The sequence below is a fragment of the Meleagris gallopavo genome, chromosome 1 (assembly GCF_905368555.1).
Source record: "Meleagris gallopavo chromosome 1, MGAL_WU_HG_1.1, whole genome shotgun sequence".
NCBI classification, from domain to species: Eukaryota; Metazoa; Chordata; class Aves; order Galliformes; family Phasianidae; genus Meleagris; species Meleagris gallopavo.
Window position 1 is genome coordinate 169,366,783 of NC_139404.1, and position 18,585 is coordinate 169,385,367.

The window sequence follows — 18,585 nt, forward strand, 5'->3', positions numbered from 1 at the left end:
CAATTCAGGCTAGTTTTGACACAGAAATGTTTTCTTGTTGAATTCTCCTTGCACCATACATCATAATAATGGAATTCCAATACAATTAGCAAAAGAGAATATGTCATAACCTATCTGCATGTTTTATAGATTAAAAAGCATTCCAAATATTTATATTTAAAGGCTTTCTATTATTAACTACAGCACCTTAATTATGTCTTCTTTTATTTTCTTTCCAATTCCTATCTTTCCAATCATATATTGTACGTTTTATTCTCTGGCTACTACTGGTATGATGTGGCACAATATAGTAAACAGTGACTGTGTTCCAATAAAACAATCCTTCCTTCTAGATAAAGAGGGCTGAATAAGAAATAAAAAGAATGGAAATTGAAAATTGAAATACCCTTTCTCAAGCAGCAGACATTAAGATCTTCACTGTTATATTTCTGAATCCATTTAACTGAGTGTAAGCTGCCTGCATTTAATTTTTATCTTTTGTCATTTTAATCTTTAATAATTAATTATTGAAGATTTACTTTAGTAATGTAGAACAAAATGAGAGGAATTATGTTCCCATTTTTTCTTTTCCTTATGTGGCAATATTAAAAACTCACATGTAATTAAGACTATATTTTCTATTAGGATTTGTAAGTCTGTTCATATGCAAGTAGATTCTGATATAAATTTAACTGTTATAGTTTCTATACATTTTAGTAATCTTCCTCTGAAACAGAAAATTTTCTTTCTTTTTCTCACTAAGATTTTATATTCTCCATTTGGAAAGCCTAATAAGGTTATTATGTTTTATTAACTCCATTTTCTATGAAGCCAAATTATATTAATCAATCTTCAGGTATTCTCAGTATGTGGAAAACTAATTAAAATAGGTAAGTATCCTGTGATATGAAATTTGTTTGCCAGTTTTGAGTTTGCAACTTCTCAGTAGTCAGAGGAGCAGAACACAGGTATAAAGCATAACAGCTGAAGGTGAAAAAGCCACATGAAGACAGACATCCTACTCTATAAGAATGTAAAACAAATGAGAATGAAAACAAAGTTATGTTTGGGTCTAATTCGTTTTCATACTACAAAGTACCAGTGCTAAAGACTGTACGTGCTTGAACACTCAGAGCAGTTACATCAGCTAGCTGTTGCATAAGAACTTTGTGGCAGAATTCTACTTGAATGCTGTGGGTTTTGCTTTTTTTTTTTTTAACCTTAAAATTTCTAATGGAAAACAGTATCTTGCTGAATAAAACGGACTTACAGTGCATAATGTCCTATATCTGCTATGGGAATTGTTATGGCCATCCTGAACTTCTTTCCAGAGTGGAAGATGATGCATTGCAATTGTTCATGCAGAAAACAAGCAAAAACCCTGAGTGCTGAGTATTTTAGAAGTATAATCAAGCTTTCCCTTGTAAGATAGAGTTTTGAACTGCTCTGCTTCCACCTTTTTTTTTTTCTGTAGATGTAGCTGGTAAAGTGCCTCCAACTTTCTGGGCCCTGTTTCACTGGCTTATTTCCCAAGGACTCACTGACCTTGGCGAGAATGTGATATTTCTTTAACTGCAAAGGAATGGAACCATTGGATTGTTGGAGCCACACGGAAAGTTTATTTCATTCTTAACATCTAAATTATCTAGCAACCTAACACTAAAATTCAAATTCTTTTCTATTATGAGAGATTGAAAGTCATACATGTAAAATACTCAAACAGAAAATGACTTCTATACTGGGAGGGGGCAAGGTGAGAAATCAGTGCCCTAACGGTAATGCAACTGGAAATGTTGGGGGTACAATTTCCACTGTATTTCACCAGGGAAGATAGGTTGAACATAGATGGAAAACAGGCTATTTTTGACTATGAATTGTGTGAGTGGATGCTAGAAGAAAGGAAATCAAAGAGGACATTTGGACCATGGACAATTATAAAAACCTTCTTCATATTTCTGGTGAATGGAAAGCTGGACATGAGCCAGAAATGTGCCCTCGCAAACCAGAATGCCAACCATATCCTCAGCTGCATCAATAGAAATGTGGACAGCTGAGTGAGGGAGGTGATCCTGCCCCTCTACTCTGTGCTGGTGAGACCTCACCTGGAGTGCTGCATCCAGATACGGAGTCCTCAGTAGAGATGTGGATCTATTGGAGCACATTTAGAGGAGAGCCACAAAAATAATCCAAGGGATGGAACAACTCCCCTATAAGGACAAGCTGAGAGAGCTGGGGCTGTTCAGCCTGGAGATGGCTCTGGAGAGAGAGAACCATGTTGCAGTGTCTAAAGGGAGGCTGTAAGAGGAAGGAGGACAAAGCTCTTGTGAGGCCCCATCTAGAGTACTGTATCCAGTTTGGACTTCCAGTACGGAAGGACATGGAGCTCTTGGAGCAGGTCCAAAGGAGGGCCAGTAAGATGATCAGAGGGCTGGAGCACCTCTCCTATGAGGAAAGGTTGAGGGAACTGGGATTGTTTAGCTCGGAGAAGAGAAGGCTCCGGGGAGACCTCATTGTGGCCACCCAACACATGAAGGGAGCATATAAACAAGAGGAGGGAAAGACTGTTTCCAAAGATGGATAGTGATAGGACAAGGGGAAATGGTTTTAAACTGAGATGGGGGAGAAGGGGGAAGTTAGGTTAAATATTAGGAGGAAGTTTTTCACTAAGAGGGTGATGACACACTGGAACAGGTTGCCCAAGGAGATTGTGGATGCCCCATCCCTGCAGGCATTCAAGGCCAGGCTGGATGTGGCTCTGGGCAGCCTGGTCTGGTGGTTGGTGACCCTGCACATAGCAGGGAAGTTGAAATGAGATGATCATTGTGGCCCTTTTCAACCCAGGCCATTCTATGATTCTATGATTTTATGATTGTATGAAACTTTTTAGCAGGATCTGCTATTTAATCAAGAGGAAATACTTTCAAACTAAAAGAGGAGAAATTTAGATTGGATATATGGATTTTTTTACAGTAAGGGTGGTGGGGTACTGAGACAGGTAGCCCAGAGAGGAGGTGGATGCCCCATCATTAGAGACATTCAAGATCAATCTGCACAGGGCTCTGAGCAGCCTGATCAGCTGTAGGTGTCTGTGTTCACTGCAGAGGAGTTGGGCTACTTGGCTTTGAGGTTCCCTTCCAATTCAAATAATTCTATGATTCTATGATGAGTCTGTGATTAATTTTTTTTACCTGAGCTACTTTCTCTTTCCCTTAATTTTAAACTAAGAGAAAAACATTATGAGTATTCATAGAAGCAGTTAGAAAACAAGAGCCTTTTCGTCAACCTTGTTTTCTTGCTTCTTTTACCGGTGCGTGACATCTCTGTCTTGTCTGTCTGATGTGTTCTCACTAAGGTTTCTCATAGTTGTGGGCTACTTCCTTCATGTCCAGCTGCTTGGCCTTTGAGAAATCTGGAAACAGCTCGTAATCTTTCTTTGCACGTAGAAGGTAAAATAGCAGTGTTCTTATTTTCATGGCAACTCATTGATAAAGAAAATGTCAAGACAGAACAAGCTATGGCATTTTGGTATAATAATCAATAATTCTTTTTAGTGATATTTCCCTGAGCTGGGGAATACTAACATGGAATGAAAGTATGTAGAGAAGGGAAACCGTAGAATAACAAATCCACAGAAGGGATTTAGTTTTATTAAAATTCACGTGTAATTTTATAACTGCGGTTGTTCTAAGGAAAGACATCTATGGAATGAAATTGACACCAACACCATACCTGCTGAGAATCAGAATTTGAGCAGAACCAGATAAGTACTTGCAGTCAAGAGACTGAGAGATTGGCAATCCTAATTGTGCTGGTTTTGTTTGGCCTTTAGTTATTTATTTTAAATGGCAGAGAAATTTGAAGTGCCTTTGCATTCAACTTCTTAGTCCAGTCTGACATATAAAGCAAGTGTTTGTCATGCACCTGTCTTTCTCCTGAGTGGAACTGTGTGACATGATGACCTATTGTACCCAGTGCAGTGATATCTGATGTTCTGCATTCTCTGGGTACAACCTGTTCAGTGGCAATGCAAAGTGTGTTCACATAATTAAGCACGTCTTTGTTCTTAAACTTGAAGTTGTGAAGCTCTGATGAGGGCCTCCAGGTGCTCTTGTAATGTATTAAAAGCAAGAAGAGGCAGGCTATCCCAGCCTCTCTTTATGTTAACCTGTTTAAGCATAGCTAGTTCCAAGGAAAATTCTGGGCTGTGCAGTAAATCATTCTCTGCATAGCCTTCAAAAATAAACAAATAGGAATATCTACAATTGCAAATTGCAGACTACTTGCTCAGTTTTGATTTCTTCATTCTCCATTATCTCCTCTTCTATTGGAAAGGTAAGATATGTTAAATCAGTTCAATTTCATCTTGAAAATATCAGCTCTAATATGTGTTTTCTCCCATTCTGTCTCTTCTCCCTCTTCTATGAGCTTTAATTTTGAATCTTTTTATCACAGAGAATCAACTTTGAATATTACTTTTAAGAATTTATATTTTTTCTTCTGGTCTCACATGATTCACTTATCACAGACAGAAATTGCAATACAAAAGTAAATCCCATTCTTCAATTCCTGAGACAGTTGTTACTTAGAATATTTCCTTGGAATTTGAAGAGGGCTTGTTCAGCATTGAGGTGAGAAGGTAAGGGGAAGACCTTGTTCCTTTCTGCAGCTACTCATGGGAGGATGTCAGGGAGATGGAGGTTGCAACAGGGAAATCCTGACCAGATATTGTAAAAGAACTTTTAATCACAAGGAGGATCGAAGTGTGATACAGATAATCTGAAGAAGCTGTGGATGCTCAAAACATGGAGCAAGGCCCTGGGCTCATTGAGCCGATTGACTCTGCTCCAAGAGGGCTGTGTACAGAATCACAGAATCACAGAATCGTAGGGGGTGGAAGGGACCTCCAGAGATTATCGAGTCCAACCCCCCTGCCAAGCAGGTTCCCTACACCAGGTCGCACAGGTAGGCGTCCAGGTAGGTCTTGAATATCTCCAGAGAAGGAATCTCCACAACCTTCCTGGGCAGCCTATTCAAGCGCTCCGTCACCTCACCTAAAGAAGTTCTTGCGCACATTTGTGCGAAACTTCCTATGCTGCAGTTTCTGGCTGTTTCCCCTTGTCCTGTCTCCACACACTGCTGAAAAGAGTCTGGCCTCGCCACTCTGCCCCCCACACCTTAGATATTTACAGAACTGGATCAGGTCCCCTCTCAGTCTTCTTTTCTCAAGGCTAAACAGACCCAGTTCACATAGCCTTTCTTCACAGGGGAGATGCTCCAGGCCCTTCACCATCTTTGTGGCCCTCCGCTGGACTCTTTCCAAGAGATCCCTGTCTTTTTTGTACTGGGGAGCCCAGAACTGGACACAGTACTCCAGATGAGGCCTTACCAGGGCAGAGTAGAGGGGGAGGATCACCTCCCTCGACCTGCTGGACACGCTCTTTTTAATGCACCCCAGATTGCCATTGGCCTTTTTGGCCATGAGGGCACACTGCTGGTTCATGGCCAATCTGTCATCCACCAGGACACCCAGGTCCCTCTCTGCAGAGCTCCTCTCCAGCAGCTCATCCTCCAACCTGTACCGGTGCATGCAATTATTCCTCTCTGGATGCAAGACTCTACACTTATTTTTGTTAAACCTCATATGGTTTCTTACTGCCCGGCTCTCCAGCCTGTCCAGGTCTCGCTGAATGGCAGCACAGCCTTCAGGTGTGTCAGCCAATCCTCCCAACTTCATATCATCAGCAAACATGCTGAGGGTGGCCACTATCTCCTCATCAAGGTCATTGATGAAGATGTTGAACAAGACTGGACTCAGCACCGAACCTTGGGGAACACCACTAGTTTCAGGTCTCCAACCAGACTCTGCACCACCAGTGATGACCCTCTGTGCTCTGTACCATTGACCTCTGAGCATCCTGTCCAACTTCAACACTTCTGGGATTCTCTGAGGTGACTTGTCCAAAGCAAAGCTAAATTGATAAGCTCTTTTTACTGATTTATCTATCTTCTTTTTTCTTTTCAGTAAGGACAATACAACGAAACAATACAATTTACACACAGCTGCAGGCTCCTTTTCCAGCCTGAAATTCAAGCTTCTTTTCTCCATTGTTAAATATATCCAAGTTATTACCCTGTTTGTATCATAGTCTTTGTCAAGAATTCATGTGGTTCAGTTCTCTCTGACCTAATCCACTAGACTTATCCCACATAAAGTACAACACAAAAAAAAAGCTACTCTGTTCAAAGGAATAAAATGTTCTTTCTTTCAGTTCAGAGGAACCCTTTGATCTAATGAACTAAATTATTTGAAAACGTTTGGATAGGACAGAAACTTCCAAGCAGGAGTGGAATAGTTTGGTTTTAAAGCATATGACTGAGTTGTCATGAAGAAATGGCAAAGGAGAGAACCAGAGATTATTTTTGCCACTGCTGTTAATGACACAAGGATTGTACAAGGTTAGTGATACAAAAGGAGTGTTGTCTACATGAACATCACAATATTTGTTAAAATCATAGACAACTAATTCTAGGCCCATCCTCTTTCTTGCAGATAGGTGGTCAATGAATCTGCTGCCTGTCCAATGGCCTCCAGTGAGTCGGATGTCAAAAGGAGATCATCAATATAATGATCAAGTTCACTTTATTTGACTGTTCCCAATTTCCCAGGCCACACACCACTAGGTTATGGAAAAATGTAGGTGCATGCACGTACCCCTGTGGCAGGATCTGAACGGTTCACTGCCTGCCTCCCCATGTAAATGCATACTGGTCTTGTGATTGTTCAGCCATGGGAAGCAAAGGCATTCAGCAAGCACTCAGCCACATGTGCTCGGCCTCTGGGAAGGAAGGAGCGCTCCGCCCACTGCTGTGCTATGGGGCAATGCTCCTCCTGCCTCTCATCACTTCCTGTTGGGCTCCAGGTGGAGATGGGAGAAAGGCAGTGGCTGTGAACTTCATGCTCACACAGCCTAAGTACCATCAGGCACCAACTGAACAACAACTCATTGCTTTCTTTATTACATGGATGGTGGAAGGCAGCAGCCCCATGCCAGGCAGCACAGCCCTGCTATGTCACGGCCACGTTGCCAGGGGCAGCCACCAGCTCCAGGAAGCACCCTGCAGCTGGCACAGCCATGTCACAAGAGCACAACACCGGGGGGGGGGGGCTGCGTTCCAGAGCCAGCTTGGTGTCACAGCAGCCCGGAATGCTGAGCAGAGGGGCAGTGCCAGCCAGAGATCGCCGCCGAGTACCTGAGTGAGCAAGGGCTATGGCGGCCAGGAGCAGCCCATGGGGATGGATGGGGCTGCTCCTCCTCTGCCTCACAGCCACACACGGGGACAGGGACACAGCAGGACGGCGAGACGTTCCTGTGCTCACCCACAGCACAGATAAGTCGCTCCCAAACTGGAGCCCACCTCGCTCCTGCAGGACCCTGGCAGCTCCCCACGGATCCCTTGTCCTGCCCCAATGTTAGGGTGCTGCTTTGCTGAGTCCTGCCCCCACTCCAGGTGCTGGAACCGGACCTGCTGATTGCAGTGGCCCTTTCCACACAGCCCTGGGGACAGCAACCTGGTGAGCAGGGCTGTGCAGGGGAGGGCAACACACGGAAGCAGGGCAGGAGGCTGCTCCTTTCTTCCTTCCTCCCCCTCTGCCTTGCAGATGGACAGCCCAACATAGATGGCTCCAGATGACCCAGAGTGCTGGAGCTCAGCCCTCCAAACTGCTGTCCTACAAAAAAGGTCAGTCAGATCCATACTGTAGCCTGTCTTGCTCGTACAGGACAGTGGAAGCTCCCCACAATCCTCCAGTTTTTACCCCAAAACTCTTAGTCTGCTTTGCTGAGTCCTGACCCCACTGCAGGTGCTGGCACCACACCATCTGATTGTGGTGGCCGTCTCAACGTGGCGTTACTGACACAGTGGGCCCCAAATGGCCAAGGAAACCATTTTCAGACCAACAACCCGGTGAGCAGGGCTGTGCAGGGGAGGGCAGCACAGGGAAGCAGGGCAGGAGGCTGCTCCTCTTGTACTTCCCCTCTGCCTTGCAGAAGGTCAGCCCAACACAAACGGCACCAGACGACAAGAAGTGATGGAGCTCAGCCCTCCAAACTGCTGTCCTACAAAAAAAGGTCAGTCAGCCCCAAACTCTAGCCTGTTGTGCTCCTAATGGACCAGGGAAGCTGCCCAAGGACCCCTTGCCCTACCTCAGTGTTTGGTGCTGCTTTGCTCAGGCCTGTTCCCTGTGCAGATGCTGGCACCAGACCTGCTGATTGCAGTGGCCCTTTCCACACAGACCTGGGGACACAGGCAGCCCCACGCGGCCATGGAAATGGCTGGCAGAGCAGCAACCCGGTGAGCAGGGCTGTGCAGGGGAGAGCAGCACAGGGAAGCAGGGCAGGAGGCTGCTCCTTTCTTCCTTCCTCCCCCTCTGCCTTGCAGATGGACAGCCCAACAGGCTGTCAGGACCTTCAGTACTGCACACATCAGCGCCTCCAGGATCCACACGGATTGTGTGAAATAGAACTCTGAAGATGAGGACGGAACCAGAGGCTAAAAGGGATGGATGGGCCCCATGCAGAAATACCACAGACACCACATCCAGAAGAGAAGGAAGCACCGTAACCGAGCGCTGCTGAGACCGGGATGGAAATTTAGGAGCCACAAAGACTGTCAGCCTTCCTGCCTCGAGCCCCAGATGACCACCGAGTAGCTAGCACACAGTTAAAGACTAATTGAACAACCTTCAGAATAAACTTTCTCATTCCTCACACCCGTGGTGCTTCTTCCATCTCGTGGCATCCATACTGCGAACTCTGGGGTGGTTTCCTTGTTTTCACCATCTCCTCCTATTTATGCACCTGTATATCATGGAATCAGCGAATGGTTTGGGTTGGAAGGACCTTGAAGCTCACCCAGTCCCAACCCCCTGCTGTAGGCTGGCACACCTCCCATAGCAGAGCAGAGGGCAGAATCACCTCCCTCGCCCTGCTGGTCACACAGCCCAGGATACCGTTGGCCTTCTGGGCTGCCAGCGCACATTGCTGGCTCACCTTGAGGCTTCCATCCACCCACACCCTCAAATCTTTCTCCTCAGGGCTGCACTCAAGCCATTCTCTGCCCAACCTCTGTCTGTGCTTAGCATTGCCCCCACCCAGCTGCAGGACCTCGTACTTGGCCTTGTTGAACTCCATGAGGTTGGCATGGGCCCACCTCTCCATCCCGCCCAGGTCCTCTGCATGGCATCCCTCCCTTCTGGACTGTCATTTCTCCTTGCTTCAGTGGAAGAGCATTCCACGACCACAAAGAGCTTTGAAGACCTTCTCTCCTTTCTAGCCGACTTCTAGACTTCTTCCCTCCACGCTTCCATTCTCAGAAATTCACCCGAAAGCCCTTGCAAGAAAACAATACTGCAAGCTGAACAACGCCAGCTGCATGTTGCGTGGTCACTGGGACCCCAAACACACCAAAAAAGAAACTCCCCGGGTTCTCAGGTTCCCCTTGGCTAAGCCCTGCTCGGATTATCGAAGAATGTGGACCTACAGGGGACAGTGGTCCTATGGTGAAATCCCTCTCAAAATGGCTGATTTCCCGAGTAAATTAGGACAAACTTTTTTGACAACCGAGGAAAGAACAGTAGCAGCATCTGCCCTGGCATGGCGGCCGCTTCCCACGATTAACACATAGCGTTCCTCGGAAGAAGTCTTAAAAGAGGAAAATGAGCTTCTGGACGCTTGCATCAGACAGCTGGAAAATGAAATTACATCTTTGACAGGACAAGCTGCCTCACCTTTAAAGGGGATTTCCTCTAAAATTAAGACCCATAACGCTAGAAGGGGAAAAAGATTTGCATCAGCAGGATCCTTGGATCCTAGTTGTACCCAAGAAGGCCAAGCAAACTAAAAGCCAACTAGAGGATCTGGGAACCTCAGATCCTCTAGAAATAAGGCCAGTAATGACTCAGAAGACAAAATAGTTCCAAGACACACCTCCAGGGTTGGCACCCGGAGAGTGGCTCCCTGCACTGGCCACATTCCATGTAGCACAGCTCATGGATCTGTCAGAACAATTTAAGCAAGGATCACGAGACAGCATACTAGCTTGGCTATTGAGATGATGGGACGTGGGGGCCGAAAGTGTGGTAATTAAAGGGCCTGAGATTCCTAAACTGGCATCCATTACCACTCGTCTGGCTCTCAGACGAAGGCTGTGTGCCACATCATGATGCACTGGCCGCTTCATTCAGTGGCCAGTGGCGGCATGCAGACTCATGGCCCAACCAAAGTGAGGTTCTGATAAATACTGAAAGGGGCAGAGGTCCTCCCCGTAACTAAAAGTAGGAGAGCCACCCCACGGACTTTGCAGTCAGGACCCATACGGGTATCAGAAAACAAATGTTTAACGACTCAATCCAGCCTGGGGTTCAGTTTGCAAACATTGATCATCAGCCCAATCATGTCCTCCTGCAGCTACAGAGGCAGGAGGAGGACAATCAAAAATTTCAAAATCACCCCAAAAAGCCTGGGGTGAGAACTACCGACAGACTACCAACAGCAACGTGGAAGCTGGAAGATTTCCTGGTTCCCAGTAGAAGGAAAAAGCCTCCTCAAGTGACCTGGGCCACTATGCCCGAGCCACCGGAGGAAAAAGAATTGGCAATTGCACTTCCTTGTGTGACGGGGGATGCCAGTCCTCCTGTAACCAGAAACCAGATGGGACCGGAGGCCTCATGTGGAGCTGACAATTGTTTGGTCCCGAAGCAACATACAAAAGGTTATGGTGCTGGTTGACACAGGTGTGGAAACAGTGATTATTTACGGGGATCCAACTAAACATAAAGGGGATAGAGTGACGATCAGCAGCTCTGGGGGACAGACCGTTCCAGTTACCCAGAAGGGGTAGAATGTGGGGGTTGGGCGTCTCCTACCCCGGGAGTATAAAATGTCTATTGCCTCAGTCCCAGAGCACATCTAAGGCATAGACATTTCATGGGGTCTGGCTCTCCAGAAAACTGCAGGAGAGTTCAGAGTCTGACAGAGGTGCAGGCAGTATTGAGAGGCCATGTGAAGCATGAGCCTATTGGCCTCCTCTTCACGCAGCCATACCCTATCTTGCCTCCCTAATGGACGCGTTGAGTAGGGAAATGGAAAGCTACCATTGTGTCCTGGACTTGGCAAATGCATTCTTCAGTATTCTTCAGATTCCAACTGCTGAAGAATCGCAAGACCAGTCTGCGTTTACATAGGGAGGCAGGCAGTGGACCTTTCAGGTCCTGCCACAGGGGTACGTGCATGCACCAACATATCGCCATAACCTAGTGGTGTGTGACCTGGGAAATTGGGAAAAGCCTAATAACGTCAACTTGATCATTATATTGATGATCTCCTGTTGACATCCGACGCACTGAAGGCCGTCGGACAGGCAGCAGATTCATTGACCACCTATCTGCAAGAAAGAGGATGGGCTATAAATCCTCAGAAGCTGCAAGGTCCAGGAGAACACAACAGGCAAAACTGGCAGTGAAACCAGCCCAAGCATTGGGTATATTTGATTCTACCCTTCCAGCTGAATTGGATGCTCATGTCACTCAGGATGGCTTTGGCTCGGGCCTGTGGCAAAGGCTGGGCCAGAGCTCCATTCTGAACCCCCACTGGGTTCTGAACCCAGATCTGGCACGGAGCAGAAGAAAGATACAGTATGACTGAAAAACACTTATTGGCTGCCTACTCTGCATTACAGCCAGTGGAGCTAATAACCCAAATAGCTGAGGTCATAGTTAAGACCACCCTGCCAATTCAGGGGTGGGTGAAAGATCTGACCCACCTTCCTAAGACGGGGGTGGCCCTAGCACAAACGGTGGCACGATGGGTCTCCTGTCTCAGCCAGAGGAGCAGTCTGTCCACATCCCCATTGGAAGAACAACTTCAGAAGTTCCTAGGCCCAGTGAGTAAGACAGTTATGGTGCACCAAAAGAAACACTGGTCGCTCCACCAGGGAAGCGTCGCGTACAGGAGGGAAATATCCCATGCCTGAAGATGCCTGGTACACAGATGGGTCCAGCAAGGACAACCTGAGCAATAGCATGCCATCCCTCCACCGAGACAATCTGGTTTGACGAGGGGGATGCTCAGAGCAGCCAGTGGGCAGAACTGCGAGCCGCATGGATGGTTATAATCAAGGAACCCGGTGATGGGATCCTGAACATCCAACAGATAGTTGGGCTGTGTACCAGGGGCTCACTCTTTGGATTGCCCAGTGGGCCATCCAGGAATGAACAATCCACGCCCGACCAATCTGGGGCAGAGATGTGTGGTGACACATATGGCATGTGCTTAAACACAGGACTGTACGTGTCTACCACGTCTCTGGTCACCAAGCCCTACAATCACTGGGAAATGACAAAGCCGACACGCTGGCCCGAGTTCGATGGATTGAGAATTCACCATCTGAGAACATTGCCCGTTGTTTACCTCAGAAGCTACGGCATGAGGACAAAAGAGACTGTGGGCAGTTGCTAAAGCACGGGGACTGCCCATACAGCTACCTGACATCACCCAGGCATGCCGAGACTGCGATGCTTGCTCCAACATGAGACCGAGATCGTTGCCCCAAACAACGGCCCATCTTGCTAGAGGACACCATCCTCGCCAGCGATGGTGGGTTGATTACATCGGGCCCCTCCCTCGCTCTGAGGAGGTGACATATGCCCTGACTTGCATAAACACCACAAGTGGGCTTCTGCAGGTCTATCCAGTGCCGAGAGCAAACCAGGCATATACCATCAAGGCACTCACTCAACTGACGTCTGCCTACAGGACACCGCAAGTCATCGAGAGCGACCAAGGGACTGATTTTACTGGCACCATGATACAAGGCTGAGCTGAAGACAACAACATTGAATGGCGATTCCACCTGCCCCATCATCCAAGGGGGACGTGAAAGGTGAGACGGGCCCCACAAGTGAAAGTAAAAAGGCAAGAAGGCTTCACAGTGACTGAGAAGAAGGGGGGTGAAGGGCAATAGCTAGAGATAGTTTATAGAAGCAAGAATGTAGAGCCTGTTAGAAAAAAAGGGATGGCAGACACTGTGTCTGGGATAGTGAGGGGGATGAAGGCCACAAAGATAAGGGTTTGAGAACAGCCCGAGGACATTTGGCAGGGAGGTGATTCGATGTCCACAGGGCAAGAAGAAACCCGTCTGGGGGGACGCCACCCCGAAAGGCCAGAAGCCTTCACGAGGAAGACGACAAATCTTCATCCCACGACCCACTATGCATGCGCAAGAGGGGAGCTCACGAAAGCTCGGGGGTGTACTGAATATTGATCCAAATTCCGGGAAAACTATTGATTATGTATTAGTTGGCCTATATCTGTAGCACGATTTTTCCAGACAGTGTGCAAGTTAGGCGGATCTGTCACCCTTGCACCGGGTGTCTGCGCAGCACTGAATAAACCGTACCTGCTTTGTAATCTTACTTGGGTTACAGAGTTTGATTCCGCACGACAGGCAGGCCTCATTGAATGCTAGAATGGTATTCTTAAGGCTGCCCTGAAGACAGACTCTCAGTCCCTGCAGGGGTGGACAAAGAGACTCTGTGAAACCCAGCGGGATCTGAATGAAAGGCCTTGAGACGGCAGACCCTGAAAATGCTGCAGACAATATGGGCTTCCCTGCTCAGGATCCAAATTGTGGGCACCGATAATCGCGTAAGACCCCAAGTGGGCAATGAAAATAACCTTCTGCCCCCTGCCCCTGAGAATCTAGATCCAGGTACCCATGGAATAGAATGGCCTGGGAAGGTGCAGGTAGGACCGACGTGGCGTGGCCTACTTGCACCTTGAGGGAGATTATTGAAGGTGGGAGGCTCGGTAGTTGATCTGGTAATTGGTACATGCCCTAGGGATATTGTGGTCAACACTCCAGTCTTCATTGCTAAGGGGACCCGTATCCTGACTCCTGGTCCCCTGAACAATCTCTACTACTCCCCGTGAGTCTTTGTGTGCCAAGGATCACCGGAAGGAGCAAAACGCCATTGAAGTGTTCCGGAGTTGCTGTGAGATCAAGCACAACACCTGGCGATGGCCCACGTGGGACTGACGGAACATAAGATGGACCTGCACCAAACAACTGTGTGCCTCCAGTAACGCCATCGAGCTCTGGCCCACGAGAGAACATGAACTTCAACCATAAACCCATCACTAATGGTCTCAGATTGTGTCAACCTGCATCGTGACAGGCAACCGTATAAATTGTGGTGTTGGATCCCTGTACTAGGGAAGGCTCACCCTCCAGCTGACTCAATCTTTGGCTCCTGCTGTGAAGGGGTGCAGTGTATGGGAACTGTTGAGTCACGGCCCAAAGCACCGATTGAGCATGCGGGGAATGGACCAGCTCAGCTCTGGGAGCACAGGTGAAGGCAATTCAGCTGTGCAAATGGAAGGGGTGCAGCATGGCTGCACCTCTCCTAGATCCCGTTTAGGGGCTGACTCCCACTGGGGATGGATCTCTTTCTGGCGATCCTTTCTTGGTGGAGCTTTCCCCTGCGAATTTGGAATCTACTGATCTGGGTGAGCAATCTTCTTCCCATCTTTTATAAAAGCACCTTTCTTTCTATCCTACTGTCCTCCTGGTCCTCCTGTCACTCCACCCCTGGTGTAATGCTATTGATGATTACATCATACTGATTGGTGACACACCGGAAGGGCTCAGAGGAGTTGCTGGTAATGGCAGGTGCATTTCCAGAGTCTCCTGGGTAGCACGAGATCAGAAGCGCTGCTTTCAGCCATGGGAAGCAAAGGCATTCAGCAAGCACTCAGCCACGTGTGCTCGGCCTCTGGGAAGGAAGGAGCGCTCTGCCCACTGCTGTGCTATGGGGCAATGCTCCTCTTGCCTCTCATCACTTCCTGTTGGGCTCCAGGTGGAAATGGGGGAAAGGCAGTGGCTGTGAATTTCATGCTCACACAGCCTAAGTACCATCAGGCACCAACTGAACAACAACTCATTGCTCTCTTTATTACATGGATGGTGGAAGGCAGCAGCCCCATGCCAGGCAGCACCAGCCCTGCTATGTCACGGCCACGTTGCCAGGGGCAGCCACCAGCTCCAGGAAGCACCCTGCAGCTGGCACAGCCATGTCACAAGAGCACAACATCGGGGAGGGGGGGTGCGTTCCAGAGCCAGCTTGGTGTCACAGCAGCCCGGAATGCTGAGCAGAAGGGCAGTGCCAGCCAGAGATCGCCGCCGAGTACCCAAATGAGCGAGGCTGTGGCGGGCAGGAGCAGCCCATGGGGATGGATGGGGCTGCTCCTCCTCTCCCTCACAGCCACACATGGGGACAGGGACACAGCAGGACGGCGAGACGCTCCTGTGCTCACCCACAGCACAGATAAGTCGCACCCAAACTGGAGCCCACCTCGCTCCTGCAGGACCCTGGCAGCTCCCACGGGTCCCTTGCCCTGCCCTAATGTTAGGGTGCTGCTTTGCTGAGTCCTGCCCCCACTCCAGGTGCTGGAACCGGACCTGCTGATTGCAGTGGCCCTTTCCACACAGCCCTGGGGACAGCAACCCGGTGAGCAGGGCTGTGCAGGGGAGGGCAACACAGGGAAGCAGGGCAGGAGGCTGCTCCTTTCTTCCTTCCTCCCCCTCTGCCTTGCAGATGGACAGCCCAACACAGATGGCTCCAGATGACCCAGAGTGCTGGAGCTCAGCCCTCCAAACTGCTGTCCTACAAAAAAGGTCAGTCAGATCCATACTGTAGCCTGTCTTGCTCGTACAGGACAGTGGAAGCTCCCCACAATCCTCCAGTTTTTACCCCAAAACTCTTAGTCTGCTTTGCTGAGTCCTGACCCCACTGCAGGTGCTGGCACCACACCATCTGATTGTGGTGGCCGTCTCAACGTGGCGTTACTGACACAGTGGGCCCCAAATGGCCAAGGAAACCATTTTCAGACCAACAACCCGGTGAGCAGGGCTGTGCAGGGGAGGGCAGCACAGGGAAGCAGGGCAGGAGGCTGCTCCTCTTGTACTTCCCCTCTGCCTTGCAGAAGGTCAGCCCAACACAAACGGCACCAGACGACAAGAAGTGATGGAGCTCAGCCCTCCAAACTGCTGTCCTACAAAGAAGGTCAGTCAGCCCCAAACTCTAGCCTGTTGTGCTCCTAATGGACCAGGGAAGCTGCCCAAGGACCCCTTGCCCTACCTCAGTGTTTGGTGCTGCTTTGCTCAGGCCTGTTCCCTGTGCAGATGCTGGCACCAGACCTGCTGATTGCAGTGGCCCTTTCCACACAGACCTGGGGACACAGGCAGCCCCACGCGGCCATGGAAATGGCTGGCAGAGCAGCAACCCGGTGAGCAGGGCTGTGCAGGGGAGAGCAGCACAGGGAAGCAGGGCAGGAGGCTGCTCCTTTCTTCCTTCCTCCTCCTCTGCCTTGCAGATGGACAGCCCAACAGGCTGTCAGGACCTTCAGTACTGCACACGTCAGCGCCTCCAGGGTCCACACGGATTGTGTGAAATAGAACTCTGAAGATGAGGACGGAACCAGAGGCTAAAAGGGATGGATGGGCCCCATGCAGAAATACCACAGACACCACATCCAGAAGAGAAGGAAGCACCGTAACCGAGCGCTGCTGAGACCGGGATGGAAATTTAGGAGCCACAAAGACTGTCAGCCTTCCTGCCTCGAGCCCCAGATGACCACCGAGTAGCTAGCACACAATTAAAGACTAATTGAACAACCTTCAGAATAAACTTTCTCATTCCTCACACCCGTGGTGCTTCTTCCATCTCGTGGCATCCATACTGCGAACTCTGGGGTGGTTTCCTTGTTTTCACCATCTCCTCCTATTTATGCACCTGTATATCATGGAATCAGCGAATGGTTTGGGTTGGAAGGACCTTGAAGCTCACCCAGTCCCAACCCCCTGCTGTAGGCTGGCACACCTCCCATAGCAGAGCAGAGGGCAGAATCACCTCCCTCGCCCTGCTGGTCACACAGCCCAGGATACCATTGGCCTTCTGGGCTGCCAATGCACATTGCTGGCTCACCTTGAGGCTTCCATCCACCCACACCCTCAAATCTTTCTCCTCAGGGCTGCACTCAAGCCATTCTCTGCCCAACCTCTGTCTGTGCTTAGCATTGCCCCCACCCAGCTGCAGGACCTCGTACTTGGCCTTGTTGAACTCCATGAGGTTGGCATGGGCCCACCTCTCCATCCCGCCCAGGTCCTCTGCATGGCATCCCTCCCTTCTGGACTGTCATTTCTCCTTGCTTCAGTGGAAGAGCATTCCACGACCACAAAGAGCTTTGAAGACCTTCTCTCCTTTCTAGCCGACTTCTAGACTTCTTCCCTCCACGCTTCCATTCTCAGAAATTCACCCGAAAGCCCTTGCAAGAAAACAATACTGCAAGCTGAACAACGCCAGCTGCATGTTGCGTGGTCACTGGGACCCCAAACACACCAAAAAAGAAACTCCCCGGGTTCTCAGGTTCCCCTTGGCTAAGCCCTGCTCGGATTATCGAAGAATGTGGACCTACAGGGGACAGTGGTCCTATGGTGAAATCCCTCTCAAAATGGCTGATTTCCCGAGTAAATTAGGACAAACTTTTTTGACAACCGAGGAAAGAACAGTAGCAGCATCTGCCCTGGCATGGCGGCCGCTTCCCACGATTAACACATAGCGTTCCTCGGAAGAAGTCTTAAAAGAGGAAAATGAGCTTCTGGACGCTTGCATCAGACAGCTGGAAAATGAAATTACATCTTTGACAGGACAAGCTGCCTCACCTTTAAAGGGGATTTCCTCTAAAATTAAGACCCATAACGCTAGAAGGGGAAAAAGATTTGCATCAGCAGGATCCTTGGATCCTAGTTGTACCCAAGAAGGCCAAGCAAACTAAAAGCCAACTAGAGGATCTGGGAACCTCAGATCCTCTAGAAATAAGGCCAGTAATGACTCAGAAGACAAAATAGTTCCAAGACACACCTCCAGGGTTGGCACCCGGAGAGTGGCTCCCTGCACTGGCCACATTCCATGTAGCACAGCTCATGGATCTGTCAGAACAATTTAAGCAAGGATCACGAGACAGCATACTAGCTTGGCTATTGAGATGATGGGACGTGGGGGCCGAAAGTGTGGTAATTAAAGGGCCTGAGATTCCTAAACTGGCATCCATTACCACTCGTCTGGCTCTCAGACGAAGGCTGTGTGCCACATCATGATGCACTGGCCGCTTCATTCAGTGGCCAGTGGCGGCATGCAGACTCATGGCCCAACCAAAGTGAGGTTCTGATAAATACTGAAAGGGGCAGAGGTCCTCCCCGTAACTAAAAGTAGGAGAGCCACCCCACGGACTTTGCAGTCAGGACCCATACGGGTATCAGAAAACAAATGTTTAACGACTCAATCCAGCCTGGGGTTCAGTTTGCAAACATTGATCATCAGCCCAATCATGTCCTCCTGCAGCTACAGAGGCAGGAGGAGGACAATCAAAAATTTCAAAATCACCCCAAAAAGCCTGGGGTGAGAACTACCGACAGACTACCAACAGCAACGTGGAAGCTGGAAGATTTCCTGGTTCCCAGTAGAAGGAAAAAGCCTCCTCAAGTGACCTG

General features: G+C 48.9%; 1 long non-coding RNA gene across 1 annotated transcript; it reads left to right on the forward strand.

The window, feature by feature from the left end:
• Positions 1–15,549: 15,549 nt before the first annotated feature.
• On the forward strand, positions 15,550–16,692 carry LOC109365439 (uncharacterized). Its single transcript, XR_014881285.1, has 3 exons — positions 15,550–15,711; positions 15,833–16,099; positions 16,219–16,692. It is a non-coding gene; the product is annotated as an uncharacterized LOC109365439 (long non-coding RNA).
• The last annotated feature ends 1,893 nt before the right edge of the window (positions 16,693–18,585 follow it).